Below are 12,422 nucleotides of genomic sequence, written 5' to 3'. Positions count from 1 at the left end.
CACGCCTGTAATCCCAGCACTTTGGGAGGCCAAGGTGGGTGGATCACCTGAGGTGAGGAGTTAGAGACCAGCCTGACCAACATGGAGAAAACCTGTCTCTACTGAAAATACAAAATTAGTGGGTGTGGTGGCACACGCTGGTAATTCCAGCTACTCAGAAGGTTGAGGCAGGAGAATTGCTTGGACATGGGAGATGGAGGTTGCTGTGAGCTGAGATCACACCATTGCACTCCAGACTGGGCAAAAAGAGTGAAACTCTGTCTCAAAAATAAATAAATAAATAAATATAAAATAAAAGCTATATTATAAGAAAATTCTTTAGTTTTAGCCCACTTGTTTTCTCCTTAAATTTTATTGACATATTTCTAGTAATTCCTTCTAGTATATTTAAAATACTTCTTCCTCATTGGTAAAGGCATCCTTTGAAGGTTTCTAGCATGTTCATTCCTATTAGTTGCTATTCTTACTTGGAGTCTCTAATCTTTCCTTTGTGCCCTTTTGTGTGCCATGACCTACTGGTCACCCATTGGTATATTCGAATCATTCTGATGCAGAGAGCATTAGCCCCACAGTTGTGTAGTATTGGTTTGAGGTTCTTTGTGTAAAGTGTGAATAAAGTTTATTTTTCTACTACTTTAGAACATCAATATCTTTGATTCACTGGATCTACTTGTATGTGCATTTTAGATGATCTGCTCTTAAAGTCTTGCTGTTTAAAAGGAGCTACTGTTGTGGGTTCCAAAGTAGGTCAATAGGTTCCTTCCTCACCTGTCTGGGGCTTTAGGGAATTTTCCTTCTTTACGTAATCTCCTGGACTCTAAAAGGAGGTAAAGGGTCATAGCAGGAATTAGAAGACAAATGAAAGTCATCTTTCATTAAGTAGGCACCAAAGATAGAGGGGTGAAATCAAATATTCCAGGGTGCCAGGCTGATATACTAGACCTGCCATTCCAGCTCCATGCTTTGGGTATGTCATTGTGTGTAGTTCAACTAAGCCCAGTCCTTTGAAGAACTCAAAGGGTAAATGGCAGGAGCCCTAAAATGCAAGGCGTTTGCTTGTTTAAAGTTTGTCAATATGCCTGAATAACTAAGGGGATGGCTAGGGTTGTTGGCATGGTACTAGAAGAGGAGGTGGGAACAGAAGACAGAATGGTTTCAAGAAGTTATAGGCAGTCAGGGGACTCCTATCTGAGGCCAAGAAGGTTGCCAGCTGCTGCCTTCAGAGCATCTTATTTTAGTTATAGGTTTGACAGAGTCATTTTTGAGTTGTTTCAACTTTTCTGGGGGGTGTGAGGACTGGGGAGACATGGGAAAATAGAAAAGGCTAAGGGGTCAGGGCTTCACTGTTTTTTTTTTTTTTTAAAAAAACACATTTTTCTCTTTTTCCAAATTAGTGTATATTTGAAAACTTCAGCTTGTGGGTGGAGTCCTCTGGATCTTGCCTAATGAGCATGCATGTATTTGAAGTGGTATCAGCATGCACACACACCTTACACTCTGCCTTTTGTTTTACCACATGCTAGTTCATATACTCTGCATGTCAATGTTGTTCAGGACTAGTCATTTTCAACAGCTGTCTGTGTTGTGCCCAGTCAAGCTATGACATTTGAGTGGGCCTCTGCCTAAATTTTTACAGTTGGTGATCTTTCTGATTTTAAAGATTGTGTAAGCTTACATAATATAATGTAAAGTGTTTGCATTGGTGTCTAAATTAGGTGCTGGCTAAGGGTTGCCCTCTTTTCTTTCCTTTTGGTTCCCAATTGGATGCAGCCCCCAAACTTTGAGATTTCTGACTCCCAGTGCTCATCTCCAAAACTATCAATCCCAAGAAGGTGATTTTCATATAATAATTTTCTGCTCATAGTTTTAACCTCTTTTGGTGCATTTCTATTATTTCTTTGTCCTTACTGGTGGTTACACCAGCTCCCAGTTTAATATCATTTGCACATTTCATTAATATGTGGCTTACTCCCTCTTCGAGATCCTTAATAAAGATGTTAAATTAGATTGTATCTGACATTGACCCCTGGGGCACTGGAATACTTTAACGATCAATATCCCCTTTCTCTGTCTGCAGTCTATAGAGTACTTGCCGAATGCAAGAGGAGCAGCTTCAACCTGGGATAAATCTTCAATTTTAATTCTAAAGCAGAAGTCAAGTCATGTGGTTTGGGATAACTTGACATTGCCAGAACATACTTGTAGTTGCTAGGAAGTCATATTTTAGCAATTAAGTACAGGTTTGCCAGAATTATATGTCAGATTGCCAATCTGTTGACAATTACAAGAGACAGTCTCTCCGTCCTGCTGACTGCATTTCAGTCAAACTGAGGAGGGTCTTATTTTAAAAAAAAAAAAAAAGGAAAGAAAGAAAGAAAGAAAAGAAACTAGGCCTTTTGAATTTCTAGGCTTGCAATCACCTTTTATCAGGTTTTAAACAGCATGCATCTTCTGTGTTTCAAAGCAGATTTGTTAAAGAAACAGTTGTACCAATCCACCAACGTAGGCAGAATCCAGGGAAGCACACCAGGTTCCCTACTGAGAATTCGGACGTGAAACCCACTTTCAAATTTCAAGAATTTAAAGCAAGTTCTTCTTTCAAATTGGAAACATTTATTTTTTTTTTCTAAATAGCAAAGAGATAATAACCTATGATATTTTTGGCACAGAATTTAAATCTCTCATTGTATTTGGTTTAATCAGAGATTTATATGTTTACATCAGATGCAAAATATTTTCAAGTACATTGCAGAATAATAGCTTAAAAATTAGGTTGCACTATCAAGTAAACTACAATGTCTTTGACATGAAATTGATTATGGCTATGTGAAATATGTTCTTTAATCCTATACCTGTAAAGTCTTCTAAGTCACTCCAAATTATAAACTATCTTAAAAGTCTCATGTTAGACATTCTCATCAACTTCTCTTGTTATACCTTAAACTTCCATAGCTTTGCAAAGATTTTGATCTCCTCTAGGGCATACAATATTAAGACAATTCCTAGATTTTAACAGAAAGAGAATGATTAAAAGAACACCCATAACCAGAACTTGAAACTGGCCCAGTAAATACAATTTCTTTTTGAACTGTAAGCGTGACTGAAAGTGCATTTTGGCCTTAATCACAGAAGGTTGTGTATGTTCTACAAGATGAAGGAGAAAAGACGCACGTGTGGGGGTTCCTCCCTTCCAAAGGTTTTTTCACACGTGTACAATTCATTGTGTCTTGGAAAATAGTTTCACCCAACTGGTTCATTGCATTTAAGAACATGAATTCTGAAGCCTCCAAGTGAAATTCTCAATGTCACCTCTACTCTCTCATTGCCCTACCCCACCCCATGAAGAATGACTGACCCCAGCCACTTTAAGAAGTAAACAATGATTTGGGCAGTTCAGCCAAGAAACTAAAACAGTAATCTCTGTGTGTAACAAAATATTTAAATTACTGCTGTAATTACTGCTTGATTGGGTTGAGATTTGGTGGTAGAATTTAGATAGTTCCCTCATTTCCCAGCTTCTATTTTGGGTGAAAAATAGGATATCAGAACACTCTGTTATACTCTCCTGACCTCAAGGATCTAACAGTTTAACTGGCAAGACAAGGATTGTGTAAGGAGGAATTGAAATCAGATGAGATGATGTAGAGTCTGATGCAAAAGCAAAACAGAGAAGGGGGCAATCAGTGTAAGAGGAGTTACTGTTTTTGGGGCCTGGCCTTTGGCACTAGAGTCTCCTCCTTTTATACCCTTTTGCTGCTTCCAAATCAGTTTATTTGTCTACAGTCTTTTCCCTTGACCTTTGTGTTCTTTAATCCAACTGCCTGCTGAACAATGCCACCTTAAAACCCAGGAAACCCACAGGGTCAAACCTGGCAGTGGATCTTTCTCTTTTACTCTGTGCTGTGCTTCACACACTTTATGGAGTAATCCGGCTTCAGTGTGGTATACTCAAACCAGTCATCCTGCAAATGTAGCTGTAAATGTTCTGGCTTCTATATGCTGCTGAATCTTTAGCCAATTAATTTTGTCAACACACTTTTGAGGAATTTTGTAATATAAGATAGACATTGCCAGCTGTTCTAGAACCACTCCAGACATCATCATGCTCTGTTGATCTTGTCAATAATTCCACATTGCAAAAATAAGATGTTCCTGCTGTAAGTTCTTTATTCTTCCTTCTCTGGAAGAACAAATCCAGGCCCAAATGTTTCCTTCTTGTTTCTCGGTGGGCAAACACTTTGTACACCAAGTCCTGGGGAAACAATGCCTAGATCTAGCCTCTTACCCAACATATGGGCCAGAGAACTGGAAGAACCAAAAAGAGAGCAGCAGAGAGAGGCCTTCTTCTATTTTCCTATAAACCATGGCTGACTTTCTTCCTGCAAGTGGTTTTTGCTCACTTGTCATAACTGAGCAGTGTATCATAAACCATATTTTTCTTAGATCTCCTCTTTATACTACTTCAGTGGTAGAAAAGGTACTTGTAATTAGCTTTTGGTATATAATAAATTATTTTATGTAGGAGTATAATGTGGTTGTAATAGACTATTAAGCCTGCTTTTTAGAATGGAGAATGTTGCTACCATTTAAATGTTATTCTAGTCCTTGAGCCAAAATGCTTATTAAAGTATGCAAAAATAACTTATCCAGCAAATTCCTTAGGCAACCAATAGGCACACATTGAAGAGAAAAACATTATTAAATTACTATTAAGTGTTTTGGTTCGCAACGTACCTAGCTAACATCTTCCAACTTGGAATTAGAATGAAATGCAAAGCATGGCATTGATTTTGAATGTGTGCTGTAGTGGACAGAGATCTATGATGGAAATAGAATAGAATTCTGCACACGCACATGAACATACCTCATGCATATAAGCATGTGCATGTATCAACCACCCTCCTGCACAGCTCTCCTTTGGCAAGGAACTGAATCTCAGTGTCTTAGTTTCTACACGTGTTCAATGAGTTTTATTGCACTTACTTTGTATACCTCATAGAGTTTCTTTGTTGATCATCTATAACAAAAAAAATGCATGTCAGGTTGTGTCACTCTCCTTGTGTTGAAGCTCTCCCTGACTCTTTTTTATGGCTTTCCATGTGTCTTTGAACAAGCAAACATATTCTTACGATGACTTCAGGGCAGTGCGTGATCTGACCCCATTTCTCTCGCTAACCTCCTCCTTAATAACTCCTCTTGGTAATGGCTTCTTTTTAGCCTCCACTGGCTTTCTTTTAAAACTTTGAATTCAGCTGGTGCGGTAGCTCATGCCTATAATCCCAGCACTTTGGGAGGCTGAGGCAGGTGGATCTCGAGGTCAGGAGATCGAGACCATCCTGGCCAACATGGTGAAACACCATCTCTACTAAAATACAAAAAAAAAAAGAGAGAGAGAGAGAGAAAAGAAAAGAAATTAGCTGGGCATGGTGGCTTGTGCTCGTAGTCCCAGCTACTAGAGGGGCTGAGGCAGGGGAATCGCTTGAACCTGGGAGGCGGAGGTTGCAGTGAGCTGAGATGGTGCCACTGCACTCCTGCCAGGTGACGGAGTGAGACTCCATCTCAAAAACAAACAAACAAAAACAAACAAAAAACCTTGAATTCACTTTAGCATACCTTTCTATGAGAGATCCTCAGACATTTGACTTTGGGAGCTAGGTTCCCATCTGTCTTCTGTGGTGCTAGGTCCACACCCCTACCATCCTGCACTAGATCCGGTCTTGCCTGACATCTGCTTGAAGAGCCACCACAGGCCTCCTTCACCAGACTCAGCTCAGTCATGAGCAACTGAATTCTTTATCTGATTAGATGATACTAGATTAAGACTGATCTTTCCTCCAGACTGTCATCAGGGCAGGGCTGAGCTCTGACTTGTTGAGACAGCCCTCCAGCACCCAGCAGACTATCAGACGTGGAACATTTGTTTTCTTTTCTTTCTTTTTCTTTTTTTTTTTTTTTTTTTTCTTTTTTTTTGAGATGAAGTCTTGCTCTGTCACCCAGGCTGGAGTACAATGGCACCACCTCGAATCACTGCAATCTATGTCTCCTGGGTTCAAGCAATTCTCCTGCCTCAGCCTCCCAGGTAGCTGGGATTACAGGCATACACCACCACGCCTGGCTAATTTTTGTATTTTTAGTAGAGATGGGGTTTCACCTTGTTGGCCAGGCTGGTCTCAAACTCCTGACCTCAGGTGATCCATCCCCCTTGGCCTCCCAAAGTGCTGGGATTACAGGCTTAAGCCACCAAGCCTGGCTGACATGGAACATTTTTTAGGAGAATGAAGGAAGAGAATAAGATGATGCCAGTGATACCCCGTTTAAAACGGCAATCACCACTTACACGTAAAATATTAATTTCATGTGTTTGAGCTGATCAATCACAGAAGCAAACGTATATATGCCGTTTCTGTAAACATTTTTACAAGTAGAGATTAACCCATGGGCCAGGAGGAAGACTCTCTTAGGCAAGAAGTTAAGGAATTCCAGCACAATTCTCCATGGTTTTGGAATTTGTCTTTTTAACATAAGTGCCTCAGTGTTCTATTTCCAAGGAAACTCATCAATCGTGAGTGCCAGAAATGAAAGATTTATTAATAAAAAAGAAATTCGGGTAATATGTATATTTGCTATTACAGTAGTTCTGTTTCTTATATCAAGGCCAAATACCTTCTCCAGCTCTGTATTTAACATTTTAAAATAATATTCATTTGCATTTTACTTCTTGATAGCACTTAACATTAGAAGAATTAGGGAGGAATTGTTCTAGCTGATAAGTATTGAATTAAACTTGGAGGACCATTTTTTATCCGATGACCTTCATCATGGTAAATCTGTTTAGGTTTTAGTGCAAATCAAATTTTTCAAAGGACTCTAGAGAGAAGTAAGAAGATAGGGCTTTTTATCTCTGTAACAAATTTTGGATTTTAAAGATTTGTTTAAAACTTATTTGGCATAAGTCAGTTTAAAACTCTGTCTTAAAATTTTCTTTAAAAATGAATATTCACTAAACCATTATGATTCTGAAGCAGAATAAAATTTGTTTGAATTCATAGATGAAAGTTAGTTTTCTAAGACTGGAGTTTTCTTTCTGAAAGCTTTCATCATAAGGACTATCTTACTGGAAAATTGAATTAAAAATAACCTTTCCCATTATATCTAAACATACACATAAAGTTGTTTGTTTGCATAGCATGACAATGGAAAAATAAAACGAAGCATTCTGAGCTAAATGTTTGGAGGTGATATCACTCCTTGAGAATTTACAGCTTAAGTTTAGGGCTGTTCTACAGGAAAGCCATGTGTTTTACAGACAAGACCATTTTTTTCCTTAATAGGTGGTCAGTTTGTGCAACAAGTAAACCGGAACAATTTTAGAGGCAAACAGAGAAGATAAGAAAGAAGGTGTCCACGTATTTTTTTTCCTTCCATAAAGTTCAGATCATGCATCATCTCTGATGAGCTTCATAAAGCATAGCAAGGCAAATGTGCCATAATTCATCATGTTTTCCATTTCAAAAGTGACAGGCAACCTACAGGAAAAAAGCTTTTATTTTGTAACAATAAAAAAGGAGGTGAGATAATCACATTTAAAATAATACCTGCAAAGGCACTCTTAAAATCCACATCAAATATGAAAAATTGTCTTATATTGGGGATTTGTTTGGTTGATATGATTAAATCAAAATTGCGAAAAATTACTATGAGTGCCTGTAAGCAAAACATTTGCTTTTAATATTTAATCCAAATCTAGTAGAAAAAAATTAAAAATCTTTAAAAATTTTGACAGAGAATGTGCTTTTACTGTGAGAAATGGCAATACTTGTACTTGTTAGAAAGGTTCCATTAGCTTTCATCCAATGCTGTTAAATATTGTAGCACAAAATGTCGAAAGGTCTAGATCAAATTTATTCTGCAGAAATCCATAATGTACTTATAGTAATTTTCTGAATGTTTGCCTGTTTCCAAAAATGGTTCAACAAAAGAGCATCTCAAAAATGCATCTCTTTTTGCTCCAACCATTTCCTTGGAAATCAATCACATTTTCTTATACCAGGGACCTGAGTATCTCAGACCTCACACAGAGACAAGAAGAGTTAGGAATCGACTAAATATATGAGATATAGTCACATCTTTAATGCCTCAAGTCATTCTGCCTTATCTGCAAGTAAGTGAGGGGGGATAGAACATGGCTTGGTCACTGTAAGAAAAATAAAAGCTACTATCAAAAAGAAGTGTTCATTTTTTGCAATGTCTCAAAACTACAAACACACATTTAATCATAAAACATGTCACTTTTTATAATAACCTAGGAATTCAATTTGTCTTTACTAAGAAGTTTAAGGATCATGTTTATTTATTTAAAGTTCTAATCTGTGAAGTAATGAACAAATAAGAGGAATGGTATGTGGGATAGTAACTTTTTTGTTTAGAATATAAGAAGCGTATTTACACAAAGATTTAAAATATAGAAATACGTTTGGTTCTAAATAATTACAATTAATGAAGACCCTGAATCTTCATATTGAGGTACCAGGGTCAAAGGTGCTGGGGTTATGATGGAAGCTGTTTTTTATTACTTCCTTTGCACATTAGAACACATAATTTTCAGTAGATTTAGAGAAAGAGTCTGGAGGGACTTATAATCACTGACTTTATATAGTATGGCTAGATGTATACTTGCAGAGCAAATTCCATCATTGTTATATCCTTATGTATAAAACAATATATTTTATACATATGAATATTAAATATTCTGTTTAATAACATTCCAGTTGTAACAGCTCAATTTACTTGCCACTGAATTATTAATATGCCAAGGTATATTTCAAGCAAACTTTTTTTCTGTGGGTACTCAAGAGCTTCTTTTTATTCTTATCTTTGAGATTTTAACAGAAGGGAAATGAAAAACATGATTGTTGGCCAGGTGCAGTGGCTTACACCTGTAATCCCAGCACTTTGGGAGGCCAAGGCAGATGGATCTCTTGAACCCAGGAGTTGAAAAGACGAGCTTGACAACATGGTGAAACTTGATCTCTACATAAAATAGAAATATTAGCAGAGTGTGGTAGTGTGCCCCTGTATCCCAGCAACGTGGGAGGCTGAGATGGGAGGATCACTTGAGCCCCAGAGACAGAGGTTGCAGTGAGTCAAGATCGCACCACTGTACCTCAGCCTGGGCAACAAAGCAAGACCAACCTTGTCTCAAAATATTATTATTTAAATTCTTCCAGTCAATCCAAACTTATTCTATATAATGAAACAGCAAATGGAGTTTTCTTCTCAAAAGTTTATTCATTTGTGTTATTGCCCCAAATAGCATTCCTTTAAGGACAATGACATTTGCCTTTTTCTTCCCTGGTCTCTGAAATAGAGGGGGTTGAAAGTCCTTCCAGAACTTCCTTTCCTGTTTGTCCTACTACTTTAGGATCACCACAGAGGATGACGATAGAAAAGCTTCTCTAAACCATGGGCTCGTTGAAAATGATAGATTTTACCCAAGGGAGCTAATCAGTAATCTGCCATCTTCGTATCAGGGACTGGGGACATTTTCTATCATTGCAAACCCACTGTCTGGTAAGTTTTTCAGTTCTCAATTCAAGGGAAGACCTTTGGTTGACTGCAGTGTACGTGCTTGACTGTGTTATATTTCATCTGTTTCTCCTTTTCCTTCTGATTCCCTTTCCTCCACAATGACCATAATGTCCTTTCTTCCAGGAAAGAAAACATTTAAAAATGTGATCCATGGGTCATACTTAAATTATTAACTCTTTCATCTGATGCCCTAAATAATTCCTTACATTTCTTGATGTCCACGCCTTTTCACAAATACTTATCTTAAAATTTCTTCCTACTTACACTTCTATGAATAAAGTCTGATGGATTTATCTTTTATGATTTTTTAATGAATAAATGATTTCAACCATTACTTTTCCTTACTTTTATATTTATTGTCAAAGACCACTAAATTATGTGGAACTGCAAAAAGGTTTTTTGATATGAACCTCTAGACTATCATAAGATTTGAACTACTATGGTTTAGTTTATGTCATATCCAAAAAGAAACAGAAATATATGTGTATATATATATCACCAAGCTCTGTTTCTGGCCTCAGGATTTAGGGAATTACCAAATATTGGAGCTTCTACTAATTCAGGCAGCGAAGCTAATAATCCAGCAAAGTATCTGTGTTGTTTTGTGGAAGGCAAATGATCTGGCTGAGATATCTGATCAAGACTGTGCTATTCCCTAGCCAGGCAATGGACAGCCTTTAAATGATGTTGGGAAGAAGTTGAGGCCAGCCAAGCTATTGTGATTTTAAAAAATGTTAAACATTTTCCTTTTGTGTTTAAAAAAAAAAGTATGTTAAAGCTAATTTTATTTAATATTCTGAAAGGAAACACAGAAAAACCAAATGTGTTAGCCTTCTGGGATAGAACTCTGGGAGTGATGGTCAGGCAGCTTTGTTTAAAGATGCTTACAGGAGGTATTTATTTCAATCGGGGCATAAACTTTCTTGAAAGTGTTTTTTACCCCTTGCTTCCGCTGCCTAACCTTCTCCTACCCAGATGGGTATCAGAAAGTGAGGTTCAGGTTTTGGCACGCTGAGCCAGGGGAATACTTACTTGGTCTACCCATTTACAACAACTGGATTTTTGCTATTCCAGTGTAGGAAACCTAATTACACCCTGGTAAATTCTCTTCAGTCTACCAAACACAGAAAAAAACAGTGACAGAAACTGAAAGGCCAGAAAAGAGAAAAGAGTCCCTAAGACCTAATGAATCCAAACTAAACACCTCTCCACAGAAATGTCAAACATTTCTCTTAGCACAAAACAAGGCTTAAAGAATTCCCTGCTTTTGTCTCTGGCCTAATTCCTTAAGCAGAGAGGGGGATTTTCCTCTGGGAGTGTTATTTCACAAAGAACGAAACAGCAAATAAACAAAAGACTCTCAAAGAGAGAGAGAGTATAAATAAAATTCATGACTCCTTAAAGAGTTTACACTGAAAGAATGTGGGGGATTATTTACAATTAAAGCAGAGCTCTAGAATACAGTTATTATAAATATAGTTTTATATATAAAGACTGAGAGTTCATTTTATTTTCTTCACAAGAAAACTGCACCTAGACATCCTTGTTTGTAAAAAATCGTGAAACTTCATTTTATTAAGATCTTTTTGTTGTAGTTTTTGCCAGATATGCATATATTTTGATTTTTTTATATTTAAAACTTACACATTTATCCTAGCAATTCCTAATTAATTTGTATCTTTTTATAAAAAGGCTACAGGTGATGCATGTTACAATTTGATTAAAAAAAATAAATCAGCCTGAAAGACAAAGTTACAAGAAAAAGTGTTTTTTTTTCTTGGCATGTGTGTGTTTAAAAGTAATTTCCTACATTTAACAAACACCTTTAAAATGAATGTTTTCAGCGTTGAAAATATTCTTTCAGATGAACAAAAGAAAAGTTGTAATCTATTAAGAAAAGAAGTTTCAGTTAACAGAAAAGGAGGAGAAAGGACAAATTTAGAACTATCTAGTTTCCTGGCAAATCATATCATAATACAATGGGTAGTTAGTAACAGAAATGAGGTTAGAGAAGGGGGAAGATGAATCTGAAACAAATGCAAGATTTCATTATTAATGTAATAGGTAGACAGAAATAAATGATTATTAAGATAAAGCAGCAGAAGCTAAGGAAACCAGTTGATTGTAAATTATAGAGCAATTAGTCCTCTTTTCAAGTGTGTGTGTGTGTGTGTGTGTGTGTGTGTGTGTGTGTGTGTTTACCAGGCATTTGAGTTCTGCTTTGAGTGTGACTTAAAACAATGTGGATAATAACGTTAAAAGCTGCGGTACAAGCGCCATATAGGCAAGAGGAGTTTAAAAGTAGAGTCCCAGTAAAAGCATGGTCTTCTAGAGGGCTTACTTAAGTCATGGGCTTGGGATATGGGGCCAGGATTTAGTGCTTGCAAAGTTTACAACAGAGTTTAGATTGAGTCTTATCCTGACGTGCCTGTCTCAGTGAAATATCTGAAACATTTGGCCCCATGAGATTAAAAGAACAGTGCTTATATTTAGCATCTACTGCCCCCAACTCCAACTTTGCTACTAATAAAATTCAGCTCTATGGAAAAGAATTTGAATTCCAGCTGGGCAGTTTTCAAAATAAGATGAAAAGTTAAGCAGGCAATTGGTGTGTATTTAGGGCTCAAAACACCTTGCCCCCTAAGAAGACTTGAAGGAGTTAATCCCTTCTCAAGATAATCCACTAAAGAGCATCCTTCATTATGATGTTAAAAGCAAGGATCAGTGCCGAGGAGTCTAACAATAGGACAGGGGGCTTTTCAGTCCCAACCACATTCTTCCCAGGTTAGAAACAGAAACTGCTGTGATTCCAGCTGAAAAACAGAGTAGGACTT

This window comes from Saimiri boliviensis, chromosome 5 (genome assembly GCF_048565385.1).
Source record: "Saimiri boliviensis isolate mSaiBol1 chromosome 5, mSaiBol1.pri, whole genome shotgun sequence".
Classification (NCBI taxonomy): domain Eukaryota; kingdom Metazoa; phylum Chordata; class Mammalia; order Primates; family Cebidae; genus Saimiri; species Saimiri boliviensis.
The sequence above is the reverse complement of the archived record's forward strand: the minus strand, read 5'-3'. Positions refer to the sequence as shown.